The 17,650-nt window shown below is 59.5% G+C and overlaps 1 long non-coding RNA gene across 6 annotated transcripts in view; it reads left to right on the forward strand.

Annotated features, from left to right (window-relative positions):
* Positions 1-17,650, forward strand: part of LOC106845409 (uncharacterized) — a 44,470-nt gene that overhangs the window by 6,565 nt on the left and 20,255 nt on the right. For 2 of the 6 annotated variants that reach the window (XR_011506196.1, XR_006533098.2), the window contains exons 1-3: positions 644-8,247; positions 13,342-13,431; positions 15,510-16,652. This is a non-coding gene — a long non-coding RNA (uncharacterized lncRNA). The other 4 variants (XR_011506195.1, XR_011506193.1, XR_011506194.1 and 1 more) reach the window with 4 other exon arrangements.

The following is a 17,650-nucleotide window of genomic DNA, read 5'->3' on the forward strand; positions in this document are numbered from 1 at the left end:
TGGCCCCCTAGGGACTCCCTCCGCCCCACATCTCACATCTCGCCTTCTTTCTCCCCACTTCTACCCCCCCCCCCCCCCCCCCCCCCCCCCCCCGCTCCCGCCATGCCAATTCTACAGCTTCCCTCGACCTTGAGCAGCCAGCAGGTTGGGAGCCAGCAGCTCAGAGCTTTGCAAAGGGGCCCCTCCCGATGAAGCCCTGCCCAGGTGGTCCTGGGGGCCAACCCTGCCTTCGCACCCCCCCAGGCACACACCGTGTCCCACTTGCTCTGCTTTGTTTTTCTCTGCGGCGTTTCTCATCTTCTCCCATTATGTGTTATGTCTATTGTCCACCCCGCGTTAGAATGTCAGTTCCACAAGGACAGCGTTTTTTTGCCCAGTGACCACCGCTCTGTCCCCAACGCCCAGAAGGGTGCCTGGCACACAGTAGGTGCTCAGGGAACAACTGATGGAGGAAGATTTCCTCAGCTTTCTGATGACAGCCACCATTGACTGGCGAGCGCCTAACTCTTGCATCACGTGCTGCCTCCAATCACAGCTCTGTGTGCTGGGGACTGTGCCAGGGAAGTGGGAAGATGGGGAAACTGAGGCTCGGAGAGGAAGAGCCCAAAGGAAAGAGCGAGTCCGAGGTCACGCACTGGTAAGCGGTGGGGACTGGAGTCGAACCCACACGTCCAGGCCGTCCAGGCCGCAGCGCGCGCTCTTAGCCCTTGCTCCCAGCAGTCAGGGGCGGTGCATCGCTGGCCGGCGCTGGACCAGCAGAGGAGGGCGGGGTCAGTCCAGCAGCGAGGACATCGGCCACGCCCCTACTCGTGAAATAGGGAAACTGAGGCTCCCCGGCTTCCCTAGGAGCCACCTTCCCAAACCCGAGTCCGTCCGGGAACCGGCCGCCTCCTCGACCCGCGCCGGAGGCGGAGCTCAGCCCGCGCTCCCCGGGAGCAGGGGAGCTGGAGAAAAATGAGTTTTCCTGCCGCCCGGTGGCGGTGTCAATTGATCGGGCGCGGGCGGGGGCCGCACGCCGGGCTGGGGGCCTCGCTCGCAGCTGCCGGCGCACAATTATCGGGAAAAAACTGGGGCGGTTGCTGCGGTGAAATTAGTTATCGATCCCTCGGCGGGGCCGCGGGGCCGGGCTCGGCGCTGACGGCTGCAGACCCGGCCGGGCCCCGCAGGGCGGGGGGCCCTCCGCCCTCCCCCGCCCTCCCCCGCCGTCCTCCACCTCCTCCTCCGCGCACCTCCTCCCCGCGCCCTCCCTGCCGCTCTGCTCGCTCCTCTCCCATTCATCCCACCGCGGTATCGACCCACGGCCGCCCCCCCTCCGCCCGCGGGCCTGGCACCGGCGCCCCACACGTGTGGGCCCGGCCCCGAGGGAGCCCGCGAGCTGGCGGGAAGGACCGACAAACGTGGGCGGGGGGGGGGGGGGGGGGGGAGGAGGGGAGGGTGCAGGGTGGCTCCCACGGAGAGAGGATGGCCGGTGCAGGGGTGGAGCCAGCCGTGCCCCAGTAGGCCCGGGTTTGGAGCCTTGCCGCCTGGGAAAGTGCGTGACCTGTCTGAGCCTCAGTTTCCTCATCTATAAAGGGGGGTGGTTGTTGGGGATGAAATGAGGGGGTCGTGAGAAATGCCAGCACTCCTCGCTGCCCGGAAGCGTGTTGGGGGTTTATATGGCATTTATACCACCGAGTCTTCCCAGCGACACTAGTACATGGTTCCTATCCCCATTTTATGGATGGGTAAACTAAGCTCAGAGAGGGGACACACATAGTCCACGGCCAGACAGCAAGCGAGCGGCCCCATGACTCCAGAACCCAGCTCTCAGAGGGGAGGTGGAGGCGGGTTTTCTCAGTGGGGTGCTGACATGTGCATGCCTGGGATGGGGGCGTGGTGGGAGGAAAGGGGTCAGGTCAGGGTCTCCCAACCCACCTGGTGCCTGGCTTTCCAGCCTCCAGGGAGGAGGGAGAGAGAGGGGAGACAGGGGACGGCCACTCTATTCCAGCACTGGGGAAACTGGGAAAGGCCAGTGCGCTGGAGGGCAGGAGAGGAGGGGCGGTGGGTGGGGCCAGGCCAGGGAGGGCCTGGGGTGGTGAAGGAGGTCAGTCCCAGCCCAGCAGCAGGGAGGGGTTGGAGCAGGAGAATGGCAGGGTCAGGTTCTGCCCCAAGCTGCAGACCTGGCTCTGTTCTTGGCCTCTCTCAGCCTCAGTTTCCTCGTCTATAAAATAGAGATAATGATCCCCACTGTTATAGGGGCTGTGGGCTTTGAGTGCGTCAGCCCTGGGTTCGAGTGTTCCCTTGAAGCCGTGGGACCTTGGGCCATGTCAACAAGTGGCTCAAAGGGGCAGGGCAGCATAGAAACTCAGGGTCTGTGTGGTCCTCCCCAGCTTTCCTAGCTCCCCAAATGGAGCTCTGGGGGGGGGGGCGGTGCTTAAGACCCAGAACTCGGTCTCCCTGCTCGGGGAGGCCGCCCCTCCGCTGGCCGCGGGAGCCCAGGCCTGGCCTGCGAGAGGCAGGACAAGGGGGCTGCTGCAGGCTGACCCGCCTGTGGGTTGCAGGGACCTGGCCAAATTGAGGAGAGGGTGGGGTGGCCCTGTGGCAAAGGGGTCCTGAGTAGAGGAGACCGCGTGTCCCCTGCTGGCTGCAAGGGAAAGCAGAAACCTAGGGGGACAGGCTGGCCCATGGGGACCGGGTCTGCTTTATGTTCTGTAAAAAAGGCCCCTCACCTGGCTTCTGGGGACGTGTTCTATTTCTTGATGTGGATGCTGGCTAGTTATACAGGTGGGTTCACTTTGTAAAAATTCTTACGGCCAAACACGTGGGATGTCCCTCCGTGTGTGGGGGATACCCTTCAACAAACAGTCCGACTGGTTCTGTCCTCGGAGCTGCTAGTGGCTCACGACAACAGCCTGTGACACAGGAGCGAGCATCCCATTTGGCAGAAGACACGAGTGAGGCTCAGGAGAATCGAGTCCTCCTGGTTCGACCTGCCCGGGCGTCCAGAGGGAGCCAGGCCTGTGCGCCCTGGAGAGGGTCCTGCCGCCAGCTCCCCCAGGCCTGAAGAGCCCACCTTGCGGTTCCCAGGATTCCTGGGCCCTAGCTTGTGCTAGGAAGGCCACCGAGGGAGGAAACTCAATGGCATCTATGCATCCAAACCATGTGGTCTTCCCACTGGCCGGGTAAGAAAACAGGCACAGAGACAGTCAGTGGCCTGAGCTGGTCGCCAGCACTAATGAAGCCGAGATCTGAAACAAGACCTGCCTCCCTGGCCGCAAGGTCGCATGTTTTCTGTGACCCCCTCTCATGCCTGCCCCAGCTTCCCCTGCTATGCCGACACCTGACATTCCACCTGCTGTCAGTACACAGAGGGGGAGCAGAGGTGTGTGGGTGAGGAAGGAGGGGAGGAAGAGGAAGTCAAGGAGTAACCAGGCCCTGAATGCCCCTCCCCAGCAGGACACCCAAGGCCATGGCCACCCAGGCCCGTCCCACCCTCATTCAGGCGCTAGGACTCCTGGCCACTCTCCAGACTGTCCGTTGCCCTCATGCCTCTGAGCCTTTGCTCAGGCTGTTCCCTGATGTCCCACCTAGCAAACCCCTGTGCACCAGGCCTGCGCTGGGCATCAGGGATGCAGCCGTGAACCAGGGGACCGTGGTCCCTGCCCTCATGGGGCTTTCCATGTAGCGTGCAAATGTGCATCTGAGTGTGAATCCGCAGGGACGTGTGTGAGTACCCACAGGTAGACTTTGATATGCATGCAGGTATATCTGCGGACGCGTGTGCATTTGCAGGGAGATCTCTGTATGTGTGGAAGTTTCTGTGCATTGTGCACATGGGAAGACTGTGCGTGTCTCGCTGATTCCGCATGTCCGTGTGTCTAAGTGTGAGCAGTGCCACATGTGCGGAAATACTGCGCATCTTCCTATGCACGTGTGCATTTATGTATAGGTGCATCTTTGTGCGTGTTTTATGTGCATCTTGCATGTGCCTGCGTACATCTGTTTGTACTTGGTTTTCACTGTGCGTTTGGGTTGTGGGGGGACATCTTCCCGCACAAGTGAATGCTTATCAGCTCGTGGAATGGGCACTTGCCTGGATGCACAGAGTTGCCCGGATGTAAGGGAAATGGCCGTGTGTGCACGTCTGTCTGATGTATGTTTGCATTCTGGGTGCATATCGGTGCACACTGGCACACGTGTGCAGGTGCACATGTTGCATGGACCCACCTCCGTGGTTTCACGCATGTGCTTGTTTGTGTATGTCATTTCTCTACATGTGTGTGCAGTGCTGGCGGTAGCTGCTCCCAAGTGTGTGCACATTTCTGAGACTGCTTGTGCTCACGCCTGTGTCTGTTCTCTTCCACGCACATTCTGAGCATGGGTGCCCTGGGTGTGTGTAATCCCGTATTCATTTGGGAGCACAGCACACTGCCGTGGGGAGGAGACTATTTCTGGATGTTTCAGCAGAGCGCTAGAGGACTGAGAGACCGGGGCGGGAGGGGGAGTGGTGCTTAGCGGCTCCTTGCTGGGGAGAGGGAAGCAGAAGCCGCCCCCTGCGCCCAGCTGAGATCCAGGGAGATGGCCTCCTCCCCACTTGCCCCAGACCCCCAGCGCTGGCAGGGACAGGAGACAGCAGGTGGCCTTGCTGAGCAGGCTGAGGCCTCCCCGGGCCCCTTGCCAAGGGAGGCTGTCCTGAGCCTCTGAGCTTCAGAGGCACGCTGCTACCTGCCACATCCTTGCTCGGGCCTCACGTCTGCGCCCAGCTCCAAGCTTGGAGCGTGGGGCTCCGGTGGCAGGCTGTGGGGCCTGGCTCCTCGCTCCTCAACTGTCTCTCCATCCTGCAGCCCTGGCTTCAAAGCCCAGGCTGGGGTTGGGCCAGGGCTCTTCGGAGCAGCTGGAGCTGCCCGTGAGGCCAGATGCACAAGCGTATCCTTCCTCAAGCTGCCCATCTGGGTGGCAGCGACGGGGTCCAATGTGCAGAAAACCAGCTCGCTCTCTCCCTCTCTCTCTCCTCTTTCTCCATGATTCCTAACCGGAGTCTGTGATGCCCTTCCATCCACCACAGCTCGCCTCTCCCCCACCCCTGCCCGACTCCCTCACCCTTTTGTGAATCCTGCATCCTGGTCTGCGGGGTCACTTACTCATCCCTGGCACGACCCTTCATCCTCAGAAGATTTGGGGGCCTCCCAGAGTCCTCTTCCCCCCACTCAGAATGTCCCTCCTGGGTACCATGAGGACCCCTAGCCAACATGCTGGCCTCTTTCTTTCTCCGTCCTGTTATCCCCAGGGCCCTCAGCTTGGCCCCTGCACCATGGTCCACCCTGACTGGTCACTGCTTGCTCGGCTGCACCTCCGAGATCTGAAATTCCATCTTCCCTGCCTCCACCCCACCTCCCACCCACCCAGCCTTCACTCTCCTGAGAAGTACCTTATGCCTGCCACCCTCTTCCAGACCCCGCTGTCCCCTTAGGTCCCACCCCTCCCCAGGACTCCCCACGTCCATCACTTCCTGTACAATATCCTGAGACAGTCCCGCCCTAGGGCTGAGCCAGCCTCACCAGACTTGCCCTCTGAGTGTCAGCATGGCCACTGGACCAGTCTCTCATCATGGTCAGTCCATCTGGACACTGTCCTCCTTCTCTGCTTGTCCCTTCTCAGGCTCCCCATGTGGCCCGTCTGGCTTTGCCTCTTGATTAACTGATGGTGTGTCCTGGGGTCTGCCCCTGGCCCTCAGCTCTCCCTGCAGTGCCCACCGCGTCCACGGCCTCCTGGGCTTCCATCCTCAGTCCCTCGCCATCTGAACACCAGACCCATCACGTTCGCTGTCCTTGCACACCTCTGTCTGTGTCCCTGCAGCCTACAGGTCCTTCCCACCCTGATCCCACCCTTCCTGCCCCTCCTCCAGGCCTCCCCCTCAGAGAATGGTCCCCAGCCATGGTCTTCCGGGCAGGAAGCTAGACCTCACCCTGGCCTGCCCCTTCTCCCTCACCCTCCGCATCCTGTTGGTCACCAAGCGTCTGTGCTCAGGGGTCATTGAGCTTCTTGGATATAGATTTCATTGTTTGGAAAAAGTTAAATCTTTATTTCTTCCAATATTTTTTCTCTTCCCCTTCCTCCTCTCCTCTGGGACCCCAATTATCCCTCTATTAGGCTGCTTGGAACTTCCCTGCAGCTCACTGTGCTCTTTCCATTTGGGGGGGCCAGGGGGTCTTCTTTCCCTATGTTTCATTTTGGATAGTTTTTGCTATGCCTTCAAGTTCACTAACTTTTTCTTCTGCCTTGTCTAATCTGCCATGGATCCCATTCAGTGCCTTTTTCATCTCAGACGTCATGATTTTCAACTCTTAAAAGTTCAATTTGGATCTTTTTTATATCTTCCTGTCTCTAGTTAATGTTTTCAAAATGTAGAATGCAGTTATAAAGACTTCTTTAGAATCCTTCTCTGCTAATTCTAACATCTGGGTCAGTTCTGGGTCAGTTTCAATTGATTAATTATTGTTTTCTTTATGGGTCATGTTTTACTGCTTCTTTGCATGCCTAGAAATTTTCTGTTGGATTCTAGACATTGTGATGTGGGCATATTTTGTACTCTTGTAAATCTTCTCGAGCTTTGTTCTGGGGAGCAGTTGAATTACTTGGGAACCAATTGATCCATTTGGATTTTGCTTTATGGTTTGTTGGGTGGGTTTCTAGCAATGCTCATCTGGGGCTAATTATCCCCAACCTGAGGCCACAATCTCCTGAGGGCTCTACCCACTGCCCTCTGACTTATGGGTTTTCCAGTCTGGCTGGTGGGAACAGGCACTATTCCTAGCCCTGTGTGAGCACCGCACACTCTTCCCTCTAATTATTGATTAGAGGTTATTAGTTGTTTCAAGTGGGATAGTAAATCAGGCCTCTGTTGCTGGATCTTGGCCACAAGTGGAAGTTAGTCACCAAGTTCTGACGATTCCACTTCGTAATAACTCTTGAATCCATCAACTTATCTCCCACTCTCTGCCCTTATCCAGACCCCATTACCTCTTGCCTGGGGGGACACCATAGCCCCCCAGGGCCATGTCTCTGCTCCATTCAAACCATCTCCATGCAGCAGTCGCCAGAGGGACTTTCCAGGTTGCAATCTGGCCACTCCCCTCCCCAGCCTCTAACCTTCTTGCTCCTCATCGTCTTTGGGTTCATTTCATACTCCCACCCCCTGCTCCTCAGGTCTTGATACAGCCAACCAAACTGAACTGCCTGTGATTTTCCCAGGGGGTCCCTCTCTCTCTGTGGGGCCTGTGCTCGTGCTATTACTCCTCCAGGAGCTCCTGCTCCCCGTCTTCTCTTCCCCTCTAGGCCTCAGCATAGATGACACCTGCTCCAGGATGCCATCTCACCTCTCAGGTAGGGGAAGGGGCCCCTCGCCTCTGTGAAGCTGCCCCTGAGCACAAGTTGCTCTGGATGGCAGCCGCCTGGGATGGCTGACGTAGTCCCTGAAGGCAAGACCCCCTCCCCTCATGCTCAGCCCTGCCTAACATATCCACTGAATGCATGAATGAGTGAGTGAATGAATAGAATTGACTGATGGGGAAACTGAGGCCCAGCGGGAGGAGGATTGGGGATGGAGGAGAATAGATGGGCCCCCGGGTCACTTAGCACATCAGTGACACAGCCCAGCTCGAGGCCTCTGTGCCCACTCAGTTCTGCTCTTCTGGGCTGTGGCGAGGAGTGTGGGGAAAAAGAAGTCCCTGCTCCCCATGTCCTGGGGGATGGCCTCGTGGGCAGGCTGGGGCAGGCTTGGGGGCTGGGGCAGGACTTTGTGGTCTGAATCCCCAGGATTCAGAACCCACCAATAGGGAGGAGGAGGAGAAGGGTCACTGGGGCCGTCACACATCAGACTAGGGGAGGACTTGCCGGGGAGGCTCAAGGTCAGCCCGAGGTCAGCCCCTGTCCAGCTTAATTATTCATTAACCAACAAGTCCCGGCACTGAGTTAATGACCAGCACAAAGCTGGGGAGGGGGCAAATTCCTCCCCGGAGGGTGGGCATGACCTGCAAGGGCAGGGGAGCCTGTCAATGTGGAGAGGCTCTTCATTCATTCATTCCCTTCTCACTCTGTGCTTGATGATGAACAGAACTCTGGAGATTCAGCTGGTGAGCAGACCGGGCAGTGGAGACAAGGACAGTCCAGAGGGGTCAGTGCTGTGGCAGAGGCAGCAGAGGAGTCTAGGGGAGCACAGAGGAGACCCCCAGGCCAGCTGGGTGAAGTTGGCGAAGCTGCCTGGAGAAGGTGAGGCCCGGGAGAAGACCTGCCTCTCTGGACCACAGGGATGTGGCTGGACCACATGGCACTGGTTTGTGTGGTGTGGGGGGCCGTGGTCAGGCTCTCAGCCCCGCCCCATCCCAGCTCAATTTCTGCAGCATCAGGGATGGTACCATCAAGCTGACCTCTATCCTTGCTTTCCTCTCTCAAAGAGTCTAAGTTGGAGATTGCCACCCATGGTTCTGCCACCCCACCACCTCCATCCCACCACCTGGCCTCAGGCAATACTCCTGGCGGATGAGGAGGGTCCCAGGGAGGCCTGACATACAGGCTGAGAAGGAGGGAGGGAGGGGTCGCCTCTTGGGGTCCAGTGGGTGCACAGCTGCGGTGGAGGTCCTGTTCCAGGGGAGGCTTCCTGGATGGAGCGGCTCTGGGGACCATCTGGAGGTCTTGTCCCTGGCACGAGAAGGGGACAATCTGGGCTCGGGGGAGTCTTGTGTGCTAGGCCTGGGGTACAGGTGGGAATTGGGGGATGAAGGTGGGGTTCAGCCATGAAAGGGCAATGGGAGGGCAAGGAGGGGCTTGGAAGGAGATGGGTTCTCAGGGTGAGCAGGGGACGGCAGGGAGGGGAGACAGAAAGAAGGGGAAAAAGCAGACTGAACACAGGAAGACGGGCTAGCGATGCTGGGACCACGGCAGTGGGGGCGGTGGGGGGCCAGGTGTCTCCTGGGAAAGTGGTGGGAGCCATGGGGGCTTCTCAGAGGACACTGCAGGGGTTCAATTGTTGGGATGGGCCTGGGAGCTGGGGGCCAGTGCGGGGTGGGGGGCGGCGACGGGCAGGCACTTGTGTACCTGAACAATGCTTGTGCATTGTGTGTGTGTCTCACTGTGTGTGTACTGCTGCTTCCTTGCTCTCATGCCTAAGGCCTGACTGGCTCCATCACAAAGGATGTCTTGTCCTGTGAGGTCTCCTTACCAGGCCCCGCTGGGCAGCCTCGATCGCTGCGGGAGCCTCCCCCCACCACCCCGTGGGGCCGAGTCTGCATCCTGACGGTGGGCCCAGCATTAGCGCCCCATCAGGTTAGGGAGCAGGCGCAGTGGCTCCCACTCTGGCCCTGTGGGAGCCGGGGGTGGGCTTCAGGCAGCTGGGCCTGGAGGATGGGGGGTTGCGGGGGAAGCCGCCACCCCAGCCCGGGAGGGGGAAGGTTCAGTGGCGGAGAGGCCAGCTCCCTCCACTCCCCACAAAGGGGAGGAGCGGGCGTGTCGGCTCAGCTCGGGGGCTGGCGGGGCAGGAAGCAGAATTTCAAAGCCGCTTCACCCTTTGTTATCCCTTCCCGGCCCCACCCCCACGCCCCAGGCTGCATTCCAGAACCAGAGGGGGTCCTGCCCCGGGAGAAATCCGCTTAACCGGAGGCTCAGGTTACAGCCCGGCTGCTCGGGTGGGAGCCCGGCCCTTCCCAGCCTGACACGGAACATTCCGGAAGGCTGGTCTCAGGGTCCACCCCATCCCTTTGGCCTGGGGGGGGGGGGGAGGAGCTGGGGGGAGGAGGGAGAGATGGGCAGAAGGACAGACCCCTCATCCTGACAATGGGGGCTGGGTTCCGGGTTCCTTTTTTCAGAAGAGGCCAGGACTCCTGTCTCCTGACCTCAGATGAAGCTGGGGGGGTGACTCCTGATGGGCACGAGGCCGGCTGGCAGCAGGGGGGCACCTTTTCTTCCCAAACAGGGCAAACAGTATCTACCTTATTTTCAATCCTTTCTCGGGGTCTGCTTTACCTGAGATAAAATGCTCTGGTTTTAAGTGCACAGCTCTGCGATTTCTCACATTTGTGTCACTGTGTGACCTGAGCAAGATACCGAACATTCGAGTCACTCCAGAAAGTTCCCAGTCACACCCCCACCCCAGACAGAACCACGAGTCTGATCTCCATGGCCATGGACACTTGCCTTTTCATACAAATGCAATCGGAGCATGTTCTCTCTTGCGCCCGGCTTTTTGAGAATTTGTCCGTGATGTTGCCCGTATCACTGGCTGTCCTTGTTCGTTGCTCTGCTGTGTTTTGTTGTTTCTCTCTTCTCCCATCAACGCCCATCCAGTCATTTCTGGTCTCAGACTCCGATGAGTGAAGCTGCCATGAACATCTGTGTACCTGTCCTTTTGTGGAGAGGGAGGGACTTGACGTGACACTTTTGTTTATACCTCAGTTCCTGCCTAGGTGCATGCAGAGACACAGGGCCTTTGCACATGCTGTTCCTTCTGCCTGAACACTGCTCCCTGTCCTTGGTGTGGCTGGTTCCTTCTCATCCTTCAGGTCTCAGCTTAAATGTCACCTTCCCAGAGAGCCCTCTCTGACCACCTGGTCTAAGGATGTCCCCCACCCCTCAGGTCAGATTTCATTCTTTGGTTTTGTTTCCTTTGTATCGTTTATTGCCATTTGCAGCCGTCTTCTCTCTGTACTTGTTTCTTGGGTGCCAGGCCCCTACTGGAAGTTTCCTGCTCTCTGAAGGCTGACACTTCTGCCTTGTGTATCCCAGTGACCAGCACAGGGCATGGTGCTCACCCAAGCATCTGTGGCTGCATCTGTAGGCATTGGGAGGTGAGGACCTGGCTGGGCCCAGAAGTGCCGCCTTCCCCGGGAGGCTTCCTGCAACCATGGCCCGTGGCCCAGAAGACCAGCCAAGGAGGGCTGGGAGCCCATGGGGGCTGGGAGATGCGTGGACCACTCCGACCTTGGTTATCTTTTAGCTAACGGTTTGCCATCAGGCTTGTGCTTCAAGAAGCGGGAGGGCGGGGTGGAGTCCATACTCTCCCCTCACTCCTGCCTCAACCTGAGCTGCTCAGCTTTCATTGTTTCATAAAAATAGGTGTAGAAGGACAGTCTCCCTGCTCGAAAGGGAAGTCTGGAAACCGGGCTGTAGGCAATGGGGAGCCATGGAGACTTCGAGGAGGGGAGTGATAGGGAGGTAGCCAGCAGTGCCAATCAAGCCTGGGCCCGTCGAGAGAAGGGCTGGATCTGATCCTTTTGCCGTCAGCTTTCTGTGGGCTGGGAAACTGCCACACGTATCTGCAAGGTCGCTTTATGGCTGGGAGCAGGCGGGGAAAGACCCACAAGTCCTTGGAGTTGGGCCAGTTCAGCGGGGGGAAAGCGGCAGGTTGAGGTAACAGCAGGGGCCGCAGAGCCTGCTTTGAACTGGCGAGTACGTGTCCCCACAAACAACATTAGCACTAAAAGCAAACACTTGGACATTGTGCCTTCCAACGGCATGCAGGGCCTGGCTCCAGGCTCTGTGGGGCCCCTGGGGTTGAGCCCCATTGGCTGGAGGACGGAGGACCAGAGAGGCGAGGGGACCTGCCCGTGGTCAGTCAGCCAGCTGGGCAGAGGCAGACACAGGTGAGAATGAGTGTCCCGAGTCCAGAATGGAGCTGGCTCCCCTCACACTGCCTTCCCAAACGCCCATCCCTTCCAGCCCCAAAGAGCCAGGCTGCAGGGGGCGGGCTCCTCTACTCCTCTCCTCTCTGCCTGCCAGCGGCTGCCCAGGGTGGGCGGGGGCAGAGGCAGGGTGGGTGTGAAGGGGCTCTGCCTGCACTCCTGTGTGGCTCTCAGGGGGCTGGCCTGTTCTGCAGGAGGGGGCAGAGAAAAGGGACCGGATAGCCCCACCCCCGCCCCACCGCTGGAAGCTGGTGGGTACAGAAGGGTCAGTGACATCATTGGCACGTTCAGCGTTTACTGAGCCCTTAGAATGTCAGGAGTAACGTGACCAGGTGGGGACACCTGGGGGTCAAGCTAGACCCCGCCCCACCCTGGGCAGCTCACAGCCTGGGACAGGAGGCAGAGCTGCAGGGCTGGGATGAGGGACCCTGGCCGTGTGGGAGCACTCAAGGGTAGAGGAGGTGGGTGAGAGATGAGGGAAGGAGGGGAGGGGCCGCAGGCTTTCCCAGGCCAGGAACAGCACATGCGAGGCCTTGGGGCAGGGCTCCCAGGAGAGCTGCAGGTCGGGCTGGCCTGAGAACCGGCGAGTTCCCCAGGACTGAGTCCTCAGGGCCCCAAAGAGGCTGCCAGGAGCCAACGTTAATTCTCGTCAGTGTTCTCCTGCGCAGACCAGGCCTGGGTCACCCTCTGCTCCAATGCAGAGCTTCGCACTCCTCGCTGTGCTGTGAGTCGTGTGGGGCGGGGGCGGGGCAGAGAGCTTAGAATGCAATCTCCGGCCTCGCATCCAGTACTTCTGGTTTGGACAGTTTGTGGGAGGGACCCAGTAATCTGCGTTTTGATGACCGCCCTGTCTTCGTGTCCCTTGGCCACCGTGACAAATGACCACGGACTGGGTGGCTCAAAGCAACAGAAATTGGGCCGGCCCGGTGGCACATCAGTTAAGTGTGCACCTTCCGCTTCAGCGGCCCAGGGTTCGCCGGTTCGGATCCCAGGTGCGGACATGGCACCACTTGACACACCATGCTGTGGTAGGCGTCCCACATATAAAGTAGAGGAAGATGGGCATGGATGTGAGTTCAGGGCCAGTCTTCCTCAGCAAAAAGAGGAGGATTGGCAGCAGATGTTAACTCAGGGCTAATCTTCCTCAAAAAAAAAAAAAAGAAAAAACCCAGAAATTTATTCTCTCACAGTTCTGCAGAGCCAGGTGCAAACTGAGTCTTACGGGGCTAAAATCATGGTGTCGGCAGGGCCGGTTCCTTCTGGAGGCTCCAGGGAAGAATCCCCCTCCTCTTCCAGCGTCTGGCGGCAGCCCACATGCCTGGGCTCCTGGCCGCATCACTCCAGTCTCTGCCTCTGCGCTCACATCGCCTTTGCTGCCGGTGTATCCAATGCCCCTCTGCCCTCCTCTCATAAGGACACCTGTGATTACATTAGGGCCCAGACAACCCGGGTGATCTGCCCAGCTCAGGATCCTTCATTTCATCACATCCACAATGTCCCTTTTTCCGGGTAACGTTCAAGGTTCCAGGGACTACAACCTGCATGTGATTAGAGGCGATTATGCAGCCCATGACCCAGCCCCCTTGTGACTCCAACGTAGAGGGTCTCGGACATTCTCCTGAGAAACCTTAGTCTGCAGGTCTGTTTATTTAACTGATCGCTGCTCTCTTGCAATGCTCTGAACTTACAGAAATGGCGAACCATTCAGCATTCATTTAACAAGCCTTCACGGAGCGCCCACTCCAGGTCAGGCCCTGGGCTGGATGCAGTGGACGCCAAGGTGAGGTGGACTCAGCCCCTTGCACTGGGTAGAGGGAGAGGTCAGACTCCTGGCCCCTGACCCTGAGGCTAATGGTCTTTGTGAAACAGGACAAAAGACCCTGCTTTCTGATGTGTCTGGTGTCCCCCCACCATCTACCCAGCCCTCCCCATGTGTAGCAGCCCTGGGTGGGGCTTCCCCAGCTGCAAGGAGGGCCTCGTGTCTAAGCCAGCTCCTCACCGGGTTCAGGGGCTCTGTTCTACGCCAACCAGCACACGCGTCTCCTGGAGACCTAGCCTGGCCTGTTCAGAAGGGAGGCGGCACGGCGCACCCTCTCTCCCACTGGACTCAAGGAAGGAAGCAAGCAGGTGGCCTCCACTGTCCCCTGAAGCTTACAGTCTTGCTGGGAAAGGGCCAACCCCGAGGCCGCCCCCACCTCTGAGCTGCCTGTTATGTTTTGTTCTGGTGTTCTTATTGCTGACGCCAGCCTGAGTCAGGATGCCTGTTACCTGCAGCCAGAAGCATCCTCACCGATGCAGCGTATCGTCCAGCGGGCCTGCCTTGTGTGGTCCTGAGGCTGCCCAGATCCTGGCCCACTCTCTTCCTTGTCACTCCCACTCACCCACCTGCCACTGCCCAGGAGCACCTTCTGGCCACCACTCTATTTCCTGGAACTCTCCAGTCTTTGTCCTGCAAGGTCCAGCTCAAAGGGTGCCTCCTCATCCTGACTGCCAACCTCCCGGGGCAGAAGAACCACAGTAACAGAGGCTCACCGACAGAGCGGAGCCCTTGCTGGGGCCCGGAGCTGGCCAAGGCCTGTCCAACATGATCAGCTGTGAAGAAAGCGCTGTTTTCATCACGCCCATTTTCTAGACAAGAAGTTGGAGTCCAGACAGCAAACCCGGGGCTGCCTGACTCCAAGGCCATGCTGGGAACTAACCAGCAACCGTGAGGTTCCTCCTTCTCCAGGCGCAGCGTTTGGTTCCCGTCCTCGCGCATCCCTTGCTCCTCGTCTCTCCCACACCGCAGCCCGGGAGCCCAGGAGAGGCTGAGTAAATTCTAGCTGAGGACGGGGGCGGCGGGCAGAAGCTCCTCCTGGCCACCTCTTGAAAGGCAAACCTGCAGATGGCACCGATGAGAGCCGAGGGTGGGGAGGTACACGGTTGCCAGGTGCCAGGGGAGGCGAGCGCGGAGGGGACATCAGGCAGTGTCACCACAGGCCCTTTAGCAAAAGAGTGAGGCAGCCCATGACTGCCATTCTTGTTTATGCCTCACAGCAACAAAAAGAATCCTGCCTAATTTTCACCAGGCTGGAAACCACTTCGGTAGCAACACTTCATTTAATCTGGCGACAGCCGTGATGTCACTGAACTCTTTCTGGGGGCAGAGACCGCTGCCAAACACTCTAGGTCCTTGACCTTCTTGGCCTGCCACCTCAGGAGAGGTGCGCCTTTATCATCTTCGTTACACAGAGGGGGAAACTGAGGCCCGGAGAGGGTAGGTGACTCGGCTGAGGTCACGCTGCTTGGGAGAGGCGGACACAGGATTAGAACTCAGGCCTCCTCGTCCAGGCTAGAGTGCATTCCGCTGCACACTGCCCCCCACTGCTGCCTCCTCGAGGGGCCTGCTGGCCAGTCCTCAGGAGGGGGCCGGAGGGGCAGGAGGGGAGAGCAGAGAGTGTGGGGGGACGGCCTGGGTTCCAGGGCCTGCTCTGCCCGGTCCTAGCAGAGGGATCCCAGGCCAGAAGGAATTTCACTGTGCTGAGCCTCAGTTTCCTGATCTGTAAAATGGGCACAGTAGTGGTATCCGCCTCCCAAGGTAGTTGCGAGCGTGGCAGTAACTCGTCACGGCCTGTCCCCTCTGCCTGGGGAGTTCCTCCCTGACTCTTCAGGGGACCAGCTCCTTCTCACCCTGTAGGTCTCAGCTTCAATGCCTCCTCCTCGGGGATGCCCTCCCTGACCACCCCTATCCAAGGTCGCCACCACCCCTTTCCTGCCTGGCCCCCTGTCTCATTACCGTGCTTGTTTCATCCGCAGCCCTCGTCACAGACCACGACCTTCATTAACTCATTTGTTTGTCTGTTGTCTCTTCTCCACTAGACTGTGAGCTCCACGAGGGCGAGGAGCCTTGAGGTGGCGAGCAGTCCTCAGCACTGGCGAGGGGCCGGCGAGAGGGGGCTGACAGACGCTTGTTACAGGGGCGAAGAGACGAGCGAAAGAGGATGGAGGTCAATTGCTTCTCACAGTGACCGCCACATAGCAGTCGCTCAATAAATGCTGGCGGACGCTCTCACTGCAAACACGCATTTTGAGCCTGTTGATGTGTAACTCAGTGACCTTGGGGTCAGTCACTGCCACCTTGCAGAGAGCACACAGTGGGGCCATAGGTGGCTCCCATGCGTATTTTAAGTGCAGTTTTGGCTGCACTGGTGTGGCTCCTGCTGGGAGTGGGGTGGCTATGCTGTGGGCCGAGCGTCTCATCTAGAGTTCATGGCCGCGTCCCCAGGACTGAGCACACACCCGGCACACAGTAGGTCTAATAAATATTTGTTGAATAGATGAATTAATAAGATGCACGGGAAGCATCTCTGGGGCTGTGATTTTTAACCTTTCTGAACCACTGACGTCTTTGAAAAACCCATGAACAAATGCACCCAAAGTGTGACGTATAATTTCAGGGATTTCTGGACCTTTCCATCCCAAGGTCATCCATAAAGCTCAGCTTAAGATCTTTCTACCTGGGGGAGGGGGGCTTCCTGAGATCCCGGGGAGACGTTGGCAAAGATGTTACCAAGACGCACACTGGGGAGCCCAACCTGCCCCAACAGGCTGGCGAAGAACGGGGTGAACGAGCCCCTTATCTTTTACTTTCCGCTCTCCAGGAGGAGGAAAGGAAGCGAGTATGGGGCGATCCGGCAGGAGGGGGAGAGAGCGGGAATCACAGGGCCAGGAGGAGAGGAAGAGAGAAGACGCGAGCATCAGAGAGGAGAAGGGGCGTGATGGAGAGGCTCGGCCCCTTGGAGAGAAGAGCAGGGCCAGCCGGGGGAACAAAGAGCGAGCGCGCAGCGAGCGAGGCGCGGCGGCGCCGGGAGGGAGAGGCCGAGGCCGGCCGGCCGCCCGGGCTGTCTGATTTTCTGTCAGCCGCCGCTGATTAACGGGCCGCCTTCCAGCTCCAAGTGCGCCGCGCCGCGTTCCTGGCAACCGGGCGCGCAGCTTCCTGGCGGAGGCGGGGCCTGCGGAAAGGTTACATTTGCACAAAGTGCCTCGGCGCAGCCGGCCCGGAGGGGCTGCGGGGAGGGGAGCGGGCGGGGGGAGTGTGGCGGCTGGCGAGCCAGGCGGGGAGCGAGAAAAGGCTGCGGCGCTCGGTGCTGCTGCCTGGGTAATGGAAAAATTCCTCTGGGGGCCGCGCAGAAAAATATCAGGTTACACGCCAGCAGCACACACGGCTTCTCCGAGGGAGCCTCCTGCTGCCGCCCGCTGTGGGGCCGCCGGGCCGGGGGGGCCTGGGGGCCGGGCTCCCCGGGGCGCCCCGGCCCCTGCGCCCCAGCTCGAGCGCCCTAGCCTGCGCGCCCCGGCCCCTGCACCCCCGCTCCAGCGCCCTAGCCTGCGCGCCCCGGCCCCTGCACCCCCGCTGCAGCGCCCTAGCTGGTGCGCTGTAGCCTGTGCACCTCGGCCCGAGGGTCTCTATTCTGCGCGCCCCATCCAGTACTCTCTGGGGCCTCGCCTTGCCTTCGCAGCTCCCCTTTTCTGCCTCAGAAGGCAGGTGAAGGGACCCCGCTTTCCCAAATCCTAGTGTCCGGGACTCCCCGCTGACCATCCCCTCTCCCCAAGAAGGCCGTTGTATGGCTGGAGCCAGGCCTTGCAGTGAGGGCGGACGGATCGGTCGCGTTCGCCATGACTTGGGAAGGGTGGCTGCCACTGGCGTCTGTTCCCGCCTTCCCTCGTGGCTCGCGGGGTCTGCCGAGCTCTGAAGGACTGGGCTGTTGCCTCTGGCACCCAATTACGTGGTGTAAGCCGTGTCCCTCCGCCCCTCTGCATTGCGTCACTCCCCTGCTCCCAGACCATCTGCGGCTCCCTATTACCGCCTCTACATTCTAGTTTACACCCTCGGGTCCTGTCCAGTATCTCGAGTGGAGTGTGAAGTCAAAACGCTCCAGCACCTGCGCACCTGCGGTGCCCCTGTCTGGTTGGGGCTGGAGGTTGAAGGGCTTCTGACCAGACACCATCTGCCCTGTGAGCAA

The sequence above is a fragment of the Equus asinus genome, chromosome 10 (genome assembly GCF_041296235.1).
Source record: "Equus asinus isolate D_3611 breed Donkey chromosome 10, EquAss-T2T_v2, whole genome shotgun sequence".
Classification (NCBI taxonomy): domain Eukaryota; kingdom Metazoa; phylum Chordata; class Mammalia; order Perissodactyla; family Equidae; genus Equus; species Equus asinus.